Source organism: Pinus tabuliformis, chromosome 9 (assembly GCF_031772625.1).
Source record: "Pinus tabuliformis cultivar Carrire ecotype Pingquan chromosome 9, CPIR1, whole genome shotgun sequence".
In the NCBI taxonomy this organism is placed as follows: domain Eukaryota; kingdom Viridiplantae; phylum Streptophyta; class Pinopsida; order Pinales; family Pinaceae; genus Pinus; species Pinus tabuliformis.
In genome coordinates this window covers 1,505,778,775-1,505,798,761 of record NC_142307.1, presented here as the reverse complement: position 1 = coordinate 1,505,798,761, position 19,987 = coordinate 1,505,778,775, and the positions used below count along the sequence as shown (strand labels likewise).

The window sequence follows — 19,987 nt, the reverse complement described above, 5'->3', positions numbered from 1 at the left end:
ACCTACACCGAAGTGCACTTACCCTTGACAAAGGCTATTATTGTCCCTCAAGGAGGCATTTCCGGAGGGCTTCAGGCCAAGAAAATATTAGGGAAGGAGGCATTCAAAGTGATGACTTGTCTAGGGCATGTAGCAACTTAATTAGGGTTTGATGAGCCCTAATAGCACTGATCTGGATGATGGGAGTGATCTGCCCAAATGGATCTGTAGCACTTCTTCAACTTAGTGGAGGCCTCATCACACTCCTCTTGCAGCTTTTGGCTATTCTTCTTAAGCTACTTATTTTCCTTGTTTTTCTTTTGAAGTTTTTCAATCTTGGCCATCATCTGTTTCTTAGCTAAAGAAATATCTGGTTAAGGTGTTTTCTATTTGGCCAATCTCCTCTTAGGATTTGTTTTTGTTCTGAATTCTGGTAAATGTTTTGTGACAAGATCTTATGTTTCATTGATTGTTTCCTCTTGTACATGTTCTCCTTCAGGAGAGGCAGAGATGCCAATCAAATGTGCTAGAATAGGAGTAGTGGGACTAGTTATTACCACTTTTTCCATACTTCTAGTGGTTCAGCATAGTGTTGTGGATGGATCATTATCCTCAAAAAACATTCTCTTCTTTCCTTTTGATGATCGTAGGGTCCTTGTGGCTTCCCTTTCCTGTGCATGTATATTCTTATCTTTAGAAATTTGAGCCTTTTCACTGCCTTCACTAATTGTAGGCTTCTTTTCTTTCTTAGCATTTGGTGCAGGAGTTTCTTCTTGTGGTAATTCGACAACTGCCTCTTAAATGGTGCCTATGAATTCTTCTTTGTCATTGCTAGCTAACTTTTTCTTCTTCTTCTCACTGGTTGAAATTTTGTTGAGAGTGGGTGAATAGATAGAAGCCCTCTTACTCTTTGAAGACTTGATTGTTGATACAGGAGTTTATATCTTGCCTTCAACTTCAAACTTATCTAACTTGTTTATAGAGCTCGATGGAGTGGGGCTATCAATCACCTCCTTGGACTTTGATTTTTTCTTATGATTCTTACTACTTTCTTATTTTTTGTCAAGGTCCTTAGTGCTCTCTTCTAGTAGGCTTTCCTCCATGTGTTGGGAACCTTCGGCATGAGAAAAATGTTGTGTTAGAAATGTCTTCCATTCACTTCCCTATTTCTTGATTTCATGGACAACTAACAATTTGATTAACCCATTGTGGTAAACACTGGTTTCCATATTTTCAGAGAATGACTTAGTTCATCTTGCCATCTTATTTAGGATTATCCATAGAAAGTATGGAAAATTCATTTGAGGACCTCCCTTGAAATGCAACAAAAGTCTCAAATGATAAAGGATGGTAACAAACTAATTTCCCTCACTAGTCATAAACCTTTGTAGACAATTGAGAATTACTTTATACTCTTATTCAACCCAAATTATCTAAATTAATTTAGTCTAGTCTGGGTTCTACTCTTCTAGAGTCAAGAATTTGTGAAAAAGCTCCTTGTTGATAGCTGCAACTTTAAAATACTTCTCTCTTGTGGTTGGTAAACCCATGGCCCCTGTTATGGTGGTCTCGGTAAATTTAAATGGTGGCCTTGGTAACTTTAAACTGTACACCTCCAAATTGAATGTTCTCACCATCAAAATTCTGACTAAAAGTGAGAGAGACACCTTCGTGATACCCTTTAAATTTTCTAAGGAATGAATTCCACCTGGCCCGCTTGAACTTCTCACTACACAACTGATACTCCTCGGTGTCTCTGTAAGAATGAAATTCTAGTTCATGCCTATCCACCCCCATGCTAGCTATGAAAATGAGTCTTGAACTTGATAGGGGTTTTGTACAAGAAATGGTAAACGAGTACTGGAAATGCTTAATCGAGGGTACCAAAAGCAATTTTACGGAGTACCAGATGTAATTGGAACACACATTACTGGAAATGGTTGACACACAATTTTAAAATGGGGATATAGGGGTACTAAATAACTGGTCACACAACATACTGAAAGGAAATCAAGAAAGGAAATAATGCTCATCTAGATGGAAAAGCCATCGAGAGGGGAATTTATAATTCAAATGGAAATGATAACGACTACAATGTTTACCTAATTGATAAGTGACTGGTGTGTATGAAAATGATACATTGAAAACAGAGATCATTCAAAACTTATTTCCATCTCTGACATCCTATTTATGAGAATGAGTGTTAGAAATTATACGTAGGATGTCACTGGTTAGGTACATAGGTATGAAATAGTTCACATTAGAGTACCCTTAGTCCTTATTGCAAAAATTCATGTTTACCACTATGAAATAGTGGGATCATCATTACTTAAATGACCCATGGAGGTGGAATAACAGATAATCATAGAGTATACTTGCTTAGATTAGGATCAGTATTCAGCTAATATTACCCATAGCCATCCCACTCAATCACAAGAAAGGATTTTCCTTTCTAATGCAGGTAAGTGGTTTAGGATTAGGATAGGCCTAGAAATTAAAGGTAATAAAAATGATGATAATCATATGTCATCACACAATTAATATGAATCCTTAATAGAAAAACGTTAAAATATTAATCTCATGCCTCCATTACAAGATTATACATAAAACATTTCCTTCAGTACCGGATGAACGCAAAGAACTTCTTCACTAGTGGATGAACGCAAAGAGCTTCTTTAGTACTGGATGAGCACGAAGAGCTTCGTCAGTACCGGATGAACAAAAATGTCTTCTTCAGTATCGTATGAACACAAATGTCTTTTTTAGTATAGGATGAACACATATGTCTTAGTAAAATCTCCAAATTGAGATTTTGCGGGATTCCTCTTGAAGCTTAACATATTTTGAAGGTCCAACTAGAGTAGATAATGATAATTGTTCATGCTGTATATGAATTCATTTATTGGAATAAACGAGAAAATGAACAATACACACTGGTGCAAGAATTCAAAAATTGCAATGGAAGTGGTGGATACTGAAGAAAAAGAAGTCATTGATCAGGTTCCAAGGTTCTATAATCGAAAGGAATTTTTTGGTTGGATACCTTCCTCTTCTTTGGATTAAGCTGACCTTTGTTTCCTATTTCCATTTCCATTCTATTGGAAAATCATATAACCGCTACTTTTTTGTGGATTTTTCTCGAGCCCGTATCAATTAGTGATTGTCGGTAATATCAATTTTGAGGAGTCTAAAAAACTTAAAGAAAGCTCCATTCACTCTCCTGTGTATTTTTCTCAAGCCCGGTCTAGTTCATGCTTTACAGTATTTTCAATTTTTAGGAGTTTGAAAAACTTAAAGAAAACTCCATTCACTCTCTCGTGGATTTTTCTTGAGCCTAGGATAGTTCATGCTCACCGGTGTTTTCAATTTTTAGGAGCCTAAAAAGCTTAAAGAAAACTCCATAAGCCCCCTTTTCCATAGATAATGTACCAAGGTTGGATAAAGGAATAAACCTACACCTGGTAGATGTTCTCCTTATTCCATATTTACATGAGAAGACATTCAACTTTTTTTTTTTTTGTTAGTAACACAAAATTCATCATATACATTAGCACACCTATATACATATATGTAGAAAATGAAACTAATTATGCAACGAAACTTACAGAGTTGGATCAGTGAGAGGACGGTTCCTCTTTCTGATCAATTAAATTTTAGAATTCTGAATAACATGATTGGAAAAATTCTCTTTTGATATTGGCTTCTGATTAAATTTAAATACATGTCCATCAATGACAAAAGAGGTCTTCTCTTCAAGCCATCTGGTTGATAGCTTCCCCTTGAAGTTTTTAAACCTCCTGGTATATAACAAAGCCTAGTCATGAGGTTGAAAAAAATTATCTTTAAGCAACTTATCATGCCATTTGGTTCCCTCATCTTGGACAAGCATTGTTCTTTGAACTGCGTCTTGTCTCATTTCATCTAATTCATTCAACTCCATCAATCTTTGTTTTTGTGCCTCACCCAGATTCGTTCCTAGCTGCATGGCTATTCTGAAGGTTTTAATTTGGAACTCTATAGAAAGGAGTACATATTTTCCATAAACCAACTTGTAAGGTGAGTGTCTCGTTTTGTGTCTCTAGGTTGTCCTATAGGCTGAAAAAGCTTCGGGTAACCTATCGGCTCAATCTTTGTGATGTAGTTGTACTATCTTGGTGAGAATGGCTTAAATAAATTTATTAGTGGATTCCACTTGGATGTTTTCCTGTGGATGATAAGGTTTGGATTTTTGGTGTCTGATTTGGTATTCCTCAGTAATGGTTTTGACCAATTTAGAGGTAAATTGGGTTTCCTGATTAGTTACTATTTCTCTCGGTACACCAAATTGAGTAAATATTCCCTCAAATAAGAAAACAACAACTGATTTCTCATTAGCATAAGATAATGCTTTCGATTCTACCCACCTAGTTACATAATCCGTACATACCAAAATATACTTTTTATTTTTAGACATAGGAGAAATTTGACCAACAAAATCTAATGAGAATTTGTCGAAGAGTTGAATAACTACATGTGCTTGAAGAGGCATTCCATTTGATGGGGTTGGTTTCCCCATCCTTTGACAATCATCAAAGCTAGCCACATACTTCTTTGCATCTTTAAAAATAGTGGGCCAATAATAACCAGACTGTAACACTTTCTATCTGATCCCTTTGTCAGTGAAATGTCCACCACATGGATCATTATGGAAATCTTTTAGGATGTCCTCCATTTCATCATCTTATACACATATTATAATTACAATATCTAGACCAATAAGGTACAAACAATCATCTTGAGGATAAATTCTGTGCAAGTTTTCCTGTAATCAGGTAGTTGCATACATATGGATACTAAGGAGTATAAGAGGAAATAGAAAATAAATTTTTATCGGGAAAATCATTAGCAACAGGTACACTATCACATATATGAAGAAGTCAAGATGATAAATCAACAACAACATTATCTTTTCCTGGCCTATTAACAATAGTAATATTAAATTCCTGCAGTAGTAGAAACCATCAAGTATCTCGGGCATTAGTGATTGATTTATTAATAAAAAATCTAATAGTTGAATGATCTGTATCTAGAAACACTTCATATCCAATTATATAATGTCTAAACATATTGATGGCATGAACTACTGATAATAATTCCTTTTCTGTGACTATATAGTTATGCTCGGTAGGGGAGATATTTTCGTTGACAAAGTAAATGGAATAGGGGTTTTGATTTTCCCTTTAGCGTAGAATAGCCCCAAACTTTATGTCTGAGGCATCAATACAAATGTGAAAATGGAAGGTCCAATTTGGTCCTCTTAGAACTAGAGTAGTTGACAATTTTTGTTTAAGAGTTTCAAAGGAAATTTGACACTGAGAATTGCACTGAAAATTTGAATCTTTAGTTATAAGTTTAAACATAGGAGTGACTATTGAGGTAAAATTTTGAATAAATATTCTATAGTATCCAGCATGCCCTAGAAACATTCTAACTTCTCTTTGAGTGCTGGGATTTTTTATTTGAGCAATTATTTCAATTTTAGCAGGATCCACTCTTATCCCAGTTTTAGAAATATGATGACCTAGCACAATACCCTCAGTAATCATCATTCTATATTTTTCATTGATAAAGGCAAGGTTAGTCTCGTCACATCTGATTAAGACTCTCTCCACGTTGTCCAAATCTTGTTGAAAATGTTTATCATATATTGTGAAGTCATGTATATAGACTTCGACACAGTCTTGGGTTAGATATGAGAAAATAACAAGGACAACCATTTGAAAGGTGATAGGGGCATTACATAACCCAAAAGGAAGAACCCTATAGGCATAAGTACCCCATGGAAAATTAAAGGTTGTCTTTTCTTGATCTTTAGGTGCAATTTAGATTTGGTTATAGGAACTAAATCCATCAAGGAAGGAAAAATATTTCTTCCTAGTCAAGGTATCCAATACCTTATCAATGAAAGGCAATGGGAAATACTCTCTAAAGGTGGCCTCATTCAGTTTCCTAAAATCCACACTAATCCTCCATTTACCATTTTTCTTGGGTACGATGACTAGTGGTGACACCCATTTGCTATGAGAAATAGGGTAAATGAAGTTAGCATTTAAGAGTTTTTGAAGCTCTTCTTTTACTACATCTTTTAGGGTTGGGTTCATTCTCCTTTAATGGTGCCTTACTGGTCTAATTTCATTGTTTGTATAGATATGGTCCACGTAGGTATCTCAGTGAATTCATTTCATGTCAGAGTAGTCCCATGAAAAATCACTACGTTTCCTCCTAATCATTTGGACCTGTTGTTCTTGTTGTTCTAACCCTAGACTAGAATTAATGTATAGAGAATTCCAAGGATAAATTTCAACATCATGGATAGATGAATCCTTTATTTCATATGTTGTTGTTATTGCAAGCAAGTAGAGGTAGAAGGATGGCATGTTTCCTGAAATTCAAAAAATGGAAATATGCTCATATTCTTGGAAGGATTGTAGGAAATCGAAACATCTCATTGTGGCTAAGAACAAGTTCAAAACTGCATCTTCAGTCTATTCTTGAAGACCTTTAGACTCTTCAATTGTTAACAATGTTTTAGCACATTCCTCCTCCCCATATGGGCTTTCTAACCACAAAGTAACTTCTGTAGCAGGTTGGGTAGGAGGAAATAAAACAATCGTTTGACTTTGACACCAATTAGAAATTGTCATCTCTCGAGACCTGCATCTAATGAAGGCATCAACCGTAGCAAGCCAAGGTCGACCCAGTACTACTGGATGTCGAGGTTGGGAGGATTTTGGATGGATCACAAAGAAATCTACAGGATGTTCCCAAGAATCTAGTACAATTGTTACGTCATCCAACATTCATGTAGGTTTAGAATATATTTTTTTGTTAATTCCAATAAGGTTTGAGTGGGCCTCAAGCCTTCTAGATACAACGTTTGTGTGATATCCATAGTCATGACATTTATTGCTGCACCTATATCAACAAGGGAATTTTTTAAATATGTACAATTGATATGTATGGTCACTACCGGGTTTCGAGGATCAGTGTATTTACAAGGCATCCCTAACATGGTTTTCGATAATTAGCCAACTAGATTGATAACAGAGGGATCCTTCCTCTTTCTTCCTGCCTTTTTAATGCCAAGGTCCATTACAATCTCGACATAAATGGGAATATATTTGATGTCATCTAACAAGGGTATCCTCAAACAGACATTTAGTAGTTTGACATCTAAGTCATATTCTGATGGGACATCAGAATTTTTAACAAGCATCCACTTGGGTAAGTGTTAGCTGAGTAATTTATTGAGATGGTTTAGGTTGTGTAGTAAAATTTATTACTACTTTAGGAGGGTTTTCTTCCTCACCAAGAGAAAAATATTCCTCTTCATTTTCAAGAGGTGAATTTGTTGGTTGTTCTTCTTGAATAATGACGGCAAGTCCTATTTTATTTAATATCTTCCCCGATATTAACCTCATCCCATTGATTGGAGCTGAAATGATGGTATAATTAGGGAAGGTCTGTAGCTCCACATTCTGCATAAGTTGAGCTAGATTATTATTAGGGTTTGGAATAGGTTGTGTAGGTAATTGGGTAGGTCGAGGAGGATTTGGATACATTGGAACCTGTTGTTGACTCATATTCATCGGTAGAGAAAATTGTTGTGGGTCTGTGTTGATAGGCAACTGTTGTGAATTTGGATTCATGGGCAGTTGTTGTTCTTGGAATGAAGGTAAGAGTGGTGGGTTAAACCCTAGAAATAACTATGAAATATTTGAAGGATATTGTGTGTAGTTTGGATAAGATGGTGGTTGATAAGGTTGCGGAGGTATGTGTCCATACATAGTTCCCCTCTAGCCTTGTTGCCAAGAATTTCCTTGTAATGATTGGGGTCCCCATTGAGAATTAGGCATATAAGGGGCCCATTGTTGTTGAGTGAACTGCATGTAAGGATCTTGTGACATCGAGGGGTTTTGTTGCCTCTATGGCCTCCTGAAGGGATAGGATGAATATCGCAGTTCTATCCCCCCTTTGTATACAGCTTGCAGTCCTCCTAATGAAGGAAATTATTTGCTTCAGTTCTTATCGATGCAAATTCAACAAACCTCTAGGGTATTAAGGGGACATTATTTTTCAGGATGTTTCTTCCTACAATGAGGAAAAAAGATAGCTAAAGCAACATTTTTCTTTTCTTTCTTCCTTTTTCAATTAAGGGAATCTAGATGGTTACTAATGGTACTAAGGATATCACTTTTAAACTTGTCCAATAGATTCCCCAATTTTATTCTAGTTACCCACTTTTGGTTGGTTGGATAACTCTACTTGTAAGTTCTCTAAGATGTTTTCCATCTTTGGCCTGACTATGGGAGTACTTTTTACAATATTCAACAATCTCGACAAATAATTTTTGATAAACATCACCTGAAGTCATAAGGTTAAGTACTTCTATGCAGTCATCGACTACTCCTTTTAGAAAAATGGTCTTAACTATGGCTAGGTCAAGAGAAACTTGTTTGGATTTTTGGTAGTTGGTAAAGAACCTTTCTAAATAGTCTTCTAGGCTTTCATATTCATCTTACTACATTCTAAAGATATCATTCCAGGCATCCATAGGTCTATAGTAGTCTTCGTATTTTTGTACAAAGGTTGATTACATATCATCCCAAGATGTAATATTATGTTCCCCTAGACTCATGGACCATCTTAATGTAGTGCTTTTTATGGTGGCTGGGAAAAGTTTCAGTTTCTGAGCATTATATGTATAATTATAAATTCTACACAATATATAAAATTCAAATAAAAATGAATCCGGATCTTCGGATGTCATACCATCGAAATGAGGTAATGCTAACAAGGGAGTGTTCCTCATATTGACATTCCTAGTAATGTCAAGGATTGGAAATCCAAATGTTTCCGGTTCAATGTTTTTTGGGTTGTTGAATCTTCCTCCTTCTCCTTCCATTATTCCTTCCAACACTCTAGTATTTGTGGCAGTTGGAGATGTATCACTTGGAGAAGATGATGGTTTAGTCACTGGATTATCTGTAATGTTCTAAGGTATTGTCCCCACTACAGTCTGAACTACCTCTACCACTTCTTGATTTCTGTTGACGTCTCCTCTCCTACTATCACCAAAATTTCCTCCTTTAGTGTTTTCCTTGCATAATGATTAACATATTTAGTCAGGGTTACAATTTTAGGATCGTATATATTTTCTGCGGTTTTAGATGAAATGATTCTACCTTTCCTATCTCTAATTCTTTTCATAAAAACAAAATCATCAAACTGTAACTACATACCAAAAGAGAGAACAAATTAACTTTGGAGCGACCCCAACAAAGTGGATGCGTAGGTTCTTACCTCTTGTCTTACCGTCTTATCTCCACCCTTAGGTCATCCTCAATATTACTCACAAACCATCAACAAATCTATCACCGTTTATAGCTCCCCGACAATGCAGCCAAAAATAATGGGGCAATTATATGAGTACACACACACACACACAGATATATATATATATATATATATATATATATATATATATATATATATATATATATATATATATATATATATATATGTATGTATGTATGTATATGTATGTATGTATGTATAAGTTTTTTACTCAATACTTAATTATCGACAAGGGAATTGTAATTAGTAGAGATGATGCACTATATGTGTTGACAATAGATAAGTTGCGTTGTTTACTGCATATACTGTAGATAGTGAGTACTTCAAATGAACACTTCATTCTACAAACTTTAATTCATTCCATCGCACAATTAATGAAAAGCCACACAATTCTCAAGCACTGTAAATTGAATATTTTAAATCAGGTTACGAGTTCCTCCATTTATAGGCTCATGAACTAATAAGATGGACTTAACTTTGTTTCCTGCAAGTATTAATTTGAACCAAATCAATTCAATGCATTCAATTATTAAACAAGGAAATCAAAACTAGTACATGACACAGTTGATAAGAATATTCAGTATTGGTGCATGTAGGCGAGTGGTGAGATCTCAAGTATTATCCTTCTTGTTCTTCAAACAATCAATCATTAAGTTTGTAACTAAAATAAAATTTAAAATAAGAAACTATCACTCATAAAGAAAAACTAGAAACACTAAACTATTCAATAACTTTAAAAAAAATAAAACTTGCCTTGATGGCTTCAGTGGGCCCTTTTTGAGCTACCATGGTAGGCTTTAAAACTTATAGAGCGAATAAGTAAGTTAACGCACTGATCTTAACAACTGCTACTCATATTATTAACCGAGAAGAAGGATTACAACTTAACAGTTCATCAACATTACAAATTGCAGAGTATTGGTGCTCTGTTTCTAATTCTTTGATTCCCTAACCTAATCTCTCTCTGAACAATAAAATATTTAAAGAATAAGAGATTAAAATATTAACATAATCATATGACGACCCTTTTTTTTATAAAGAATATGGTTGTTACAATCAAAGTTACAAGAGATAATCATCAAATCTGTATAGTTAAATTGAATTTATATTTGTAACTTCGTGCTCATGACACGAAGTGTATGAGGAGGAAGTGAATCTCAATTGAATAAGTAAGGGATATGTCTTCAACAACTTTCTTGGTTCCATCATAGATTATTTGATGAAGTACGAAGTCTAGTACCAGAATCAGATAGTAGAACATTAGTACTAAAATAGAACAAAGGAATAGCTAGTACTGGAATCGAATAAAGGAACACTGGTACTGGAACAAAAAAATATAACATGTTTACCAAAGTTAAACGGTAGAAGAGATGGTACTAGAATCGAACTAGAACAATATGATGAGCGCAATAGCCAAGATATTGTTCCACTGGTCAAGTGCCAGATGGGTGCACGCATGTGGTGATCAAGGTCATTGAGAACACGACTATTGGCCGAGTACTGGATGGGTGCACATAAATTTATGAAAACCTAACTACCAGATTGTTGAAGAGGCCGGACAAATAAGAACATAGGTACCAGATCATTGAGCTACTCGAGTACCGACATGATGAACTACCCAAGTGTTGGAATGTTGAATGTGTACTAGATGAACAAGAGTGGAGATCCAAAGATCTAAGGGAACCAATGAGAGAAATTAGAGAGTAAAAGATCACATAATGTTATTTTTACTACAACAAAACATAGAAATTGAATTTTGAAAAATATATTACCTCATATAGGCATCATAATGCTAAAAGCGCATATACTTGAAGAAAATAGCTGAATAGTAGATATATTCGAGGCAAAATAGGTCAAAAATAGAGGTCAATTAGGGCATTATAAGTATCAAAAGGGAGACCTGACATGGATGTTGATAGTAATGAGAGTATACGTATAAGTTGCAATTGTCATATATATATATATATATATATATATATATATATATATATATATATATATATATATATATCATATAATCTCCCAAGATGCATACCTTGTTTCATTTTAGTTTTCATTCTAAAGTTAGCATGTCAAGAGAGTTGGTCCGTCTTGGCTCTTTCTAAATCCATGGCTATAATGAATCATACTAGTTTATTATTTTGAAAATATAATTTGTCAACTAGATAATAATACGTTCATTATTTTCCTAAATATCTTTCTTTATAAAAGGGAAAATTTATATCTAGAAAATAACATATTCTTAAAAATAATTTTCCAATAGTAATTTCTAAAACATTTATCCATATATTTTGGTTTAAGGGATCTTTATTATAAATATTAATATAAGTATTTTCCTACATTCACATTTCCCTACTATTTAGGAGGAGTCTTATTTAGAGCATTTATATTTTTAACAAGTAGTCAATTTATATTGGGTAATCTATTTATAAAATATCATTTTAAAACATGTCTATTTTTAATGGGTGTTCTATCTATAATAGGTCCATTTTTAGCAAATCAAGTCATTAATGCATGAGTTGCACACCAGTTCAGTTCTATATACATGAATTATGACTTATGCATGGCTAACTCCACTTATTGCTAACTTTAATTATGACTAGTTACGTCGTAAGGCATTTCGTCTTTAAAACAACTCCCTTAGCTTCCAACATGTACTGATCTGATGTGTAGGATCGAATTTTAGAATATTAAATAATCCTTTGTTATTGGATTGAAATGATTATAGAAAAATTCCTTAGTTGGAGAAAATGATTAAAGATTAAAGCATCCTCTCCCATCGAATTGAAATGGTTATAGAGACCATCCCCAGTTGGAGAGAATGTTTAGTGAGAGATATGCATCACACAAGAACCCGCGTGAGCCATACTGACAATGATAAATCATTATTCCTGGTCTGACACAATAGGCATTGAACTTGAACACTGAAGGGATCTTACGAAAGTGCGATGAGTCACAGAGCTACTCCATCCCTATTCGATTCGTAGCTTCACCATTTTCCTCTTCCTCGATTATTCGTTGGCCTTCCTCTTTTTTGGTTTCTCTTTTTTATTTCTAACCAAATAGAATAATATGTATTCATTTATTCATGTGGTTATTATTGTAAGAATTATTCCTGATGCGCCAATATAGGTAGGTATGTTCCAATAACCAACATGGGTTATTTCCCAAGTTGACCTCTCAATTTTACCGATGTTTAAAGGATCAAATATGGATGGAAGGTGATAGGGGTAGCCCCTCATTATAACTAAAAGGATGGAACTATCTCTAAGGCATACACCTATCTTTTCCATTCATCTATACAAATGATGATATACATTAACACCTTGTAAAAAAGTTCCCTCTTTTTGAAAATTTGACATTTCAAAACTATACAGGGCTAAGCAATGTGAAAATTTGTGTGGCCAATCTCTAGTGTATGGATTTCAATGGAGTTGAGAGTGAAAGCTCAAAGAGAAATAACTACCCAAAGCTGGTAAATGTCATAGTGCATAATTCTCTTTGGATGTCAAAGTTTGAGCTCAAGCCTTATCTGTATCTGCATCTGTCCAAGATGAAGCTTGCTGTATTTAAAGGATTTATTGTTACAAACTCGCTGAAGAAAGTTTCCCTTCATGGGCTTGGTAGAAAAGTGCCATTTCTTGCAGTTCTCGAATGTTTGGTCACTCTCGAATGACTCTCAATAGAATGTAAATATTTTAAGGTTAGTAATTCTCTTACTTATAGAATCATATTAATAGTGTTTTGAACACAACAATTTTATTATATAGGGACATTTATCATACCAATCTTGGATTGTAGAACCACATAGTAAGCCTCGAGGCATTAAGTTCAACCCTTTCACTCAATAGTTTGAAATTTTTTTGCATGAAAGTTTCCAAAATTGATAAGAAGAAAATTTCTCTAATAGGTTTCATGTTCAGAAGTTTTCCTTTGTTGCAAACAATGACACTTACCCTCCCAAGATGATCCCTATTTAGTCATGAGAAGAGCTTCTTAAAACAATTTTTCAGTTTGAAAAAAAGTAGTGAAGCATGTGTGTATATATCAAAACAACATGGAGACTGCTGCCACACATGTATTGGAGATGATTTACAAATGATTCATGATTGACTTTGTAATTGATTGAAATATGTCATACAAAGAATGAATTGATTTTTGAGGTGAAGATATTTTCTCCTCTTTTGTTAAAATTTTAGGGAAAATTAATTCTCCCATTTTGTCCTTCACCTACATATACCATACCGACATTATATGGCAAGTGTTGTTAGTTATTAAGAATCATAGGTGATGTCCTTTTGGGGCTAGTTTATTTTGTCATGGCTTCATCATTGTAAGTTTTGATCACTTTAAATCGTATTTTCCTTCTCATCTTGTTCATGTGAAAGCCCACTTCATTCATGTAAGGAATCTAATTTGTTCTAAAATATTAATTTATTTCAAATGTAAAAACTCACTTGGCTCCAGATAGCAAGTTTGATTTTCAGGAATATATCAAGAGATATTTGGATTCTGACTTTAATAGTGTCGTTGGAATCAGGTTAGTAATGTTTTCTGTGATCACAAAAACTTTTGGTCTTTGAAAGAATTATGTATACAAAATTTCCCTTATCTCACCTTGCTTTGTCATCCTCCAGTTTCTTTTTGAAATCCTATTCTTGAATTTTAACTAACACAGACCCTTGACGCACTATTTGTAGTCCTCCTATGTGGGATTTTTCTATAATCTTTATGCTTTTTAATGTGAATGGTAAAACTTCAGCACTCTACCCTTCTTGTAAAGTCTTCATTCTACATATGTACAATTATTTAAATTATCATTCTCCTTATGATTGGATGGACTACTTTGAGAAGGGTGGTATACATTCTTTTGGTCCTATGTAATGCTAGAGTAGTGACTCCCCATAAATTGAAATAAGAAGCAATGTTTTTATTTAGAGTTGAAGTGCCATTTCATAAGGTTAGGCCCTAAATTAGAAATAAATTATTTGTCTTTACTATACAACTATAGGTATCGAAATAAATGAGCATAACTAATAAATTCATTACTTCAAATGAGGGACAAGAGGAATTAGTACAACTCAGCTCGTGAGTTGTCCTATACAACTACAAGTGTGGAAATCAGTGAATATATATGTGAGTTGTCCTATACAACTACAAGTGTGGAAATCAGTGAATATATATGGAAATTAGTGAATGCAAATAATCAATTATTTCTAATAGAACTCACCATGGGCAAGACAAAATAGTTTCCACAATATTCTCATTTCAGTAAAGGTTTGAAACAATCTGGCCCTATCAAAACATTGACAAAGATTACTGCAACATGAAATAGGTATTTGTCTGTAGGCGGTAGGTTGACTTTTGTAAAATATTCTCCAGAGGCATTTCCTGTTTATCTTTGATCTATGTCCTATATCCTTGTTGGAATGTTGGAAGAGAATATTTTTTATTTTTATTTTCATGGAAATTAAGGAGAGAAAAATATGGAATTGCTCGTCAATTGGGAGAAATAACCAAGATCAACATTGTTGGTGGGTGGGGTTTAAAAATATACATCATTTTGGCAAATCATTAACTACTAAGATCTTTGGCATAATGTTATATTGAAAAAATATCTTGACCCACTCACTTTTGATTGAATTTGGATCCCAAACACTCATTAAATCTGTTGCTTTGATTATCTGGAAATCCCTGGTCCTATCCTTCTCTCTTGGGAAAATGCTTGCATGGAGAATGTAGGATGAAGAGATGGTAATATTAGGGATAGATCCTCGGATGGGATGTGTGGGGAAACACCATCTCTTGTAGCACATGTTAAATAAATTGAATGAACAAGGCATACTAGTACTAGTTGATGTTGTAAATCCAACTATTACTGATATTTGGCCAATGGAAAGAAGGATTGGTGGATTCTTAGTCTTTAGGATTGGAAGGTTTAGATGCAGACCCATAAGGATTACACTCAAAGGTTGGATGAAAGTTCTATCAAATTGAAGGTCGAGGGTGATACCTTCGTATGCTCCAACAATCCTACCATATGACTGTTGATAGATAGCTTGCGGTACAAGGATATCTTTGATGATGAAGCAGTAGTAGTAACTTGGTGGTGGGGAAGATTTGGAAAGTTAAATCCTCAATAAAATCCAAGATTTTTATGTGTTTGACCCTAACTAATAGTTTTTTGACATAAGAGGTTATACAAAATACGGCAAGGTAGGGTCCTAGAATTTTCACTCTATATAAATGTGAAGGGGAAAGAATATACCATGTGTTGGTTCATTTGTATTTTTTCTCAGGAGTTATGTGGTGCTATTACTCCTTACGATCTTTGGGTTTTTTTATTTTTCTTTTCAAATGTCTAGTGCTTCGATTTCATTAAAATTTTGGATATTGATATGCATGCGAGCCTAAATTGAAGAATTTGGATCCTTTCCTTCTTTTGGACAAATTTGAAATTAAATTGAACCTAATTCACTTAGCAATCAGATCATGAGATTCAAACTCTTTCCATTCTCATGTAAGAAAATCCTTTGATCTTGCTTGGGCTACAGTTGGGTTATGATAAACATGATCGGTCTTGATCAGACTGGAACATAAGTTTTCAATTTTGAGTTGAATGTTTGTCATTTTGCTAAACTGGTTTGTCAAGGGAACTATTTGTTTAATGCTAAATTTAATTTGGCTTGCAATTTCTCCTCTTCCTAGCTTTCCGAACCATCCTCACAGAGGTACAATCTTTTTCCTTTTTAAAAACTCAATAACACTTTGATTTTTCCATTGTGTCTATGGTATCTGCTATGGAAGCCTAGGTACTTTTCTTTTTCTTTTATGAAAAACTAATTGTATTTTCATTCCTTTTGTTGTTCAGGTTTTGAGACTATCACATACATGCTCAAGGTAAACCCATCCTAGAGAAGCTTCATCTACCAATACTTGGGCCTTTCATGGATTCATCTATTTATTTACCAGACGTCGATATATTTTCTTCTGTATATTTTAGAAGAGGAAATGGTTACCTTCTGCGTTGAGAAGATGGGGTAAGCACCAATACATTTTGTTGGTGATTGGATTATTTCAATAATCATGCTTACTATCATGCTTTGCTTAAATTTCCTAATGGGAAGGGAATTTATAGCATCACAGCTGACTAAAAGAAGTTCCATTTATATTGTTTGATGGTTTGTGTGGGACCTTGAGCCCGTTAGTTGTTTATTTGAGAGCCAATTTTGTCAAATAACTTAGAGGACATGGCTTGTCTGCATGGAGCTTTTACACATGAAGATTTTTCAGGACATAAGGGTACCGTCAAAGCTAGTGACCTACAAGTTGGATAATTTTCATTCTCTTGTGGTTTTGATGAACATTCTTTTAAGGTCAACAATTATTGATCTAAGCTTTGAGTATTAGACATAGGTCATTGGAATTTGTGATAACGTTCTAAGTAAACTTTTATTATGGGTTTTAGTGCATGAAAACTGGAAGAGGTATAGTCCACTGTGAAATTCCAGCAAGAAAAGGGGTCCATATTGCCTCCCAACTTTTGGTAAATATTTCATCAAAAGACAAAATGTATGTACCTTTGTTTCTAACAAGATAATTTATTTAAGATTCTCTATTTCTAATTCAGTTACTGACTTACAAGACATTGGTTTTTTGTATATGATTGAACCTACATATAAAGAATTGGAAGGTAAAGACATACCAAAGGTTGAGAAATATGGTGTTGGAGCAGTTGTTATAATTCGAGAAGCTTTGGGCATTAAGTCCCTTGCATACACCCAAACTCCAACAATGTTCTTGGATTTCACAATGAAGCCAGGAGTTGCTCTTCATTAACCTGTTCGAGAGTGTTTGAATGCATTTGTCTATGTTTGAGAAGGTGAGGCATTTTTTGGAGATCTTAGTTCATTAACTATTGGTGCTCACCAAATTGTTCAATAAAGCTATGGCAATGGATTGAGTGTTTGGAACAAGTCAAATATTCCCTGTAGATTCTTCTTAATTGCGGGGAAGCCACTGAATGAACCAACCATTCAATATGGTCCCCTTTTGATGAATAATAAAAAAGAAATAATTCAGGCTCTTGAAGATTATCAATGTTCTAGAAATGGATTGGAGAGAGCTATTGTCCTGACATTGTTGGATGGCATCAAATAGACAACATATTGAATTCAAAACTATGATACCAAAATTACTTTTGCTAACATGCCTCCGAGATCATAATAGATAATGCTTTAGAAGTACATTCACAAAGTTGTTTCCCTATATTTTTTTATCTGAGTTCATTGAGTTATGTTCTATTACTCCTTCCCTACAGTGCCAATATAGTGGAAACTTTAAAAATATCCCTTTCGAAGGTAAACCTTGGATTCTCGAATGGATCTATTCAACGCTTCAAACTCTATGACCAACCACTTTGGAATGAATTTGCTCAACCAGTCAAAATCAATAGCCACCAACTTTGGCTTTGATAGCAACCTTAGCATATATAAAGAAAGTAGTTATAATTGGTAATCAAGACAACTATGCTTTCCTTGAAACCCTCATCAAAGATTTTGTGTAATAGAACAACTTTTAAGGCATTATTTACTACAACAATAAATCAATCCAAAGTGTATTTTGCAACTACTTGATCTTGCGTAGCTCTAGTATATTTACGTTTTTAGAGTAAATCACATATGACACAAATTAGTATATTTACATTTTAGAGTAAATCAGATATGACACAAATGAGTTTCTAAAGGATACAAATATCTACATATTTCTCAATTAGATTCCATTATTAATCTTCTCTTTTCTTATTATCTAGCCAGAGAATACATCATACATATTATTGATTTTCCACACCTTAATTGCCATGAGGCACACATATGCCAATTTAAAAGTCAACTAGATAGGATACTAAGTTCAACTAAACTATAACATGGTGATGACAAATAAAATAAAGTTGCACAGACTTGTCAAGTGCTTCAACTAAAAAGAGTTTGATTTATTTTAGAAGTGTCCTACCTAGTCATCCGTGGTAGATCCATATTCAAATTAAATAATACATTTTGACAAATGCATACGACGAGGTATTTGGTTATGAATAAGAAGACATAATTTGATCCAATGGACTAAAAGAACCCTGTAACTAATTTACTCTAGAAACCAAGAGGTCTATATGAGACAGATGGTTTCTAAAGCCTTGACCTACGAACATGAAATTTTTAATACTCAAATTTATTCCATATGTCTATGAAATCCAAGCTCCTCTTGAACAGGAACTTGAAGAAAGAATTAATCACTGAGATAGCTGAAGCGAGAGTCGTAAAGGAAAATTCTCAATTATGATATGTCAAGGTTATTAGAGCATTAGCAATGCTGGAAATAGTATAAGTAATATTAATGATGGTTGGAAGTTTTTGGAGTGCCTTAGTTGATTAAGATATGAAGAAATTATTGTTAGAAGATTTAGTTTGTTATTTTGATGAGTTGGAGGCTATTTTTAAAAATATATTGGACATAAATTACGTTTTAAGAAGTAAAATTAAATTGGGCATGGAAAATTAATAGCATAATAGTTTCTATTGAAAGAGGAAAAAATAATGATCAAACTAGAGAATAGGGCAAGGAAATTACTTTCTATGAACACTAATTTCAACAAGCAAATATAAAATAGGACCATGCAATCTAACAACACAGTAAAAATTCATGATTCAAGTCTGATTTTTTTTTAATTAAGATTTACTCTGCATCTGATTTGTTCTAAAATATTAATTTCTTTTAAATATACAGGCTCACTTGGCTCCAAATAGCCAGTTTGATTTCAGAAATATATCAAGAGATCTTTGGCTGATGACTTGAGCAACGTGGTTAGAATCCGATTCGTAACATTTTCTATGTGCACAACAACTTTGGTCTTAAAAAGAATTATGTATGCAATATTTCCCTTGGTCTGACGTTGCTTTGTCATCCTCTTTTTTTAAAACCTATTCTTATAACTGATGCACACCCTTGATGCATTATCTGCTATCCTCTTTTGTGGTATTTTGCTAAAGGCTTTATGATTCTTAATGTGAATGGTAAATCTTTAATACTCTACCCTTCTTCCAAAGTCATCATTCCACATATCCATTGTTGTTTAAAATAACATTCTCTTTCTGATTTGATGTATTCCTCTGAGCATGGTGGTATACATAAGAAGGACATGGAGACTGTTTCGAGAGATGTATTAGAGATGCTTTACAATTGATTGATGTTTCACTTTGTAATTGATTGAAATATTTCATATGAAGAATGAATTGATTTTTGAGGTTAAGATACATTCTCTTATATCTTTACTGTGTTCCAGAGATACACTATACAAATTATAATCTAGTACTGTGTTGTGTGAAAATCTATTGTTCAAGGGATAGAATCTCCCAATACCTAATTTTTTGAGGAATATTAGATAAGAGCAAGGAGAGGAAAACCTTAGGATGAGCATATTTTGAAAAATAGAACAAGTGCTCCAAGGTTTTATTTTTGCTACATGATGGGCATTTAAGGTATAATTAGTAGGTGTTCAAACTCAAGTTATTCTTCTTGAATTCAGGCCTTACTGCCTTCTATTTGCCACATCTGTTAC

The 19,987-nt window shown here is 34.0% G+C and overlaps 1 pseudogene; it reads left to right on the top strand.

The window, feature by feature from the left end:
• Positions 1–17,535, top strand: part of LOC149154316 (pirin-like protein) — a 50,133-nt pseudogene extending 32,598 nt beyond the window's left edge.
• Positions 17,536–19,987: the final 2,452 nt, after the last annotated feature.